The sequence below is a fragment of the Rhinopithecus bieti genome, unplaced genomic scaffold, assembly GCF_001698545.2.
Source record: "Rhinopithecus bieti isolate Rb0 unplaced genomic scaffold, ASM169854v2 scaffold_8675, whole genome shotgun sequence".
In the NCBI taxonomy this organism is placed as follows: Eukaryota; Metazoa; Chordata; class Mammalia; order Primates; family Cercopithecidae; genus Rhinopithecus; species Rhinopithecus bieti.
Genome location: NW_016806447.1, coordinates 15,154 through 17,803, shown reverse-complemented (window position 1 = coordinate 17,803; position 2,650 = coordinate 15,154). Strand labels below are relative to the sequence as shown.

The window sequence follows — 2,650 nt, the reverse complement described above, 5'->3', positions numbered from 1 at the left end:
TTTTGGAGACAAACAGAACATGGGCCATGAGCCCTTTTAGAAACTGTCCTTTGGCCCTGGTTGTGGATGCTTCAGCCCTGCTCAGGGTCAATATGCTTCCTCACAGTGGGAGATGGAGAGAAGTAGTCCTGCCTGCCCCTCCCCCACAACTGTTTTTTTGAGATGGATCTCACTCTGTCATTCAGGCTAGAGTGCAGTGGCATAATCACCATTCTCTACAGCCTTAACCGTCCAGACTCAAGTGATCCTCCCACCTCAGCCTCCCAAGTAGCTGAGATTACAGTGGTGCCACTACTCCTGGCTAATTTTAAAAATTTTCTTTAGAGTGGAGATTGTACGGGTGGTCTCACTATGTTGCCTAGCCTGGTCTTGAACTCCTGGGCTCAACCAGTCCTCCAGTCTCAGCCTCCCAAAGTGCTGCATTACAAGCATGAGCCACCACACACGGCCATCCTTCTATTCTTCTCATTTCGCCCTACCCCAAATCAACATGGATAGGTCTTCCTTTGTTCTAAGAAGTGCTGTGCTGTTGTAAGTAGCTTAATTAATCAAATGTATCTTTGATGATCCATTTATTAATTCATGTGTTCTTTCTTCTAGACAGCAAAGGACTGAATTTTGTTAAAACCCACCCTTGCTCGGAAGGCATTTATAAAGAAAACCTCCACAGTGAAACAAAAATTCAGGGGAGATGCGGTGTGAGGTCCTCTCCAGGCCGTGGTGGGTGCTCTTTGGCTTCTCTTCTCTGCTGGGTCTGTGGCCACATGTCCCCCCACCCACCACCACCACTGCCCCCATGCCCATGAAGGGCTGCTCCCCCATTGCCGCACCCTGCAGTACCTGAGCCAGGGGGAGGTGGTGTTCAAAGACTTGGCGAAGGTCATGACACTGAATTACAAAACACATGGGGAGCTGGGTGAGGGCACCAGGAAATCTGTGTTTTCAACGTATCTCAGATTCAATACAAAATCCCATGAATGCAGATCATGATGTTTAAGGACAGGATGCCATCACCCCTCCTGTCTCCACATCCACCAATACTTAGATTCTGGGGAGCAAGTCCTGTTGGATGTGGAGACCCAGAACAATAAGGAGGTTATCGATTACATCAGAAAATCTTGGGGAAGAATGAGGAAACCCCCAAGAAAGAGGAGAAGGAGAAAAGCAGCTGTCTCACCCAGCCCACTTTGGCCCTGGAAAGTACTGCCTGCAGGATTGTATCTGCAAAGTGGAAGGACAGATGCCCTGCCTAGGGCTGATACCCAAGGAGATGATGGGGAAGTGCAGAGCCACTGTGAAAGTCAGTGCCCAAGACTAATACCCAAGGCCACTGTGGGCTGGGGCGATTGTGACTGACCAATAGGGAGATTGGTATGGGGTTACCTTGGCCCCAGGCAAGCCCTTGGTTCTGTCCTTGAAAACTCTGGAAATCCTTTTGCAATAAAAACTTCCCATTTACACACCTGTATAAAAGGGCATGGGGAGAGGAACATTGGCAGGCGGATATCCCTGCTGTTTGAGTAAATGAAAGGCTTTCTAATCACTGAAACCAAACAGCAATGACAGCAACAACAACAACCACACCAATTCACAACATCCCAGGTTTTAGGCAGCAGAATCATCTGGTGGGACTCAGTCTTGATACTTTCCCATATGTGTCTGCTTGGATTTTTCTCATTTTGGTTACAGTTGCCATCACTTCTATTACCATCCCCCTGTTCTTGTACAATCCCTTGCCCTTAGTGAGAAGGCCAACTTCTTAAAATACTTTTTTTTCCTCTTAGTTACTAAAGTAGACTCAAGGGGATATAAACAGATTACAAGAAACACAAAAATCCTGCTTACCAAGCACTGTTCTGCTATCACTATTGTTGAAATCTTAAGAAACGTTGAGCTTTCAGTAATCATGTAAAAATAAACAATCATTTCAGTAGGAAAAGGTAGGAATAGGGGCTGAAAGTATTCAGATTAAAAATAACAAAGTTATTTTAAGAAGCAGCACTAATGATCTTTGGCTGGAATTTCAGGTAGACTGCCAGGGGAGTTTTGGCTGGCAGGCCTGATGCCCTTCAAATCACACCACATTACAGCCTTCACCTGTGGGTGAAGTTGATCCTGCAGGGCACCATTGGCAGACAGAAGAGAAGCAGTGATTGGATCTTGCTGTCTGTCTGGGGAGACTCAGGCAGGAGTGCCACCCACAGGAGGTTGAGCTAAATGCATTACTTAGAGAAAGGTAAAGCAATATACACAGACGAAAAATACATCCTCAAGCCAGAAGCAACAGTCAGCAACATAGCTAAGAAAGTAGGGTAGAATATGGGGCAGGATAGCAAAATGTTAGACTGTAAATGGAAGAATGACAGACTTCACCAGTGACACAAATGTCAGAAGCTGGTTGGAATGAAGTATATAGATCAGGTGAATTGGTTTTAGACCAGACTCCGGAACAGTGATTGAAAGCTGGCAGTTCTCTGATGTCTTGGGTCCAGACCTCATGGATTGAAGAGAGCAACATGACTTAGAAGAAAAAGCGGAAAACCTAGTCTTTGTTTAATGCGGTTCATTTCTCACAGTTAACTTCACTGTTTATGACTTGTAGAAAACTGTAATGTATTATCACTGTTCTTCAATAGAGAAAGTAAGACAA

The 2,650-nt window shown here is 45.4% G+C and overlaps 1 pseudogene; it reads left to right on the top strand.

The window, feature by feature from the left end:
- Positions 1-796: 796 nt before the first annotated feature.
- Positions 797-1,318, top strand: LOC108532457 (28S ribosomal protein S25, mitochondrial pseudogene; annotated as a pseudogene).
- Positions 1,319-2,650: the final 1,332 nt, after the last annotated feature.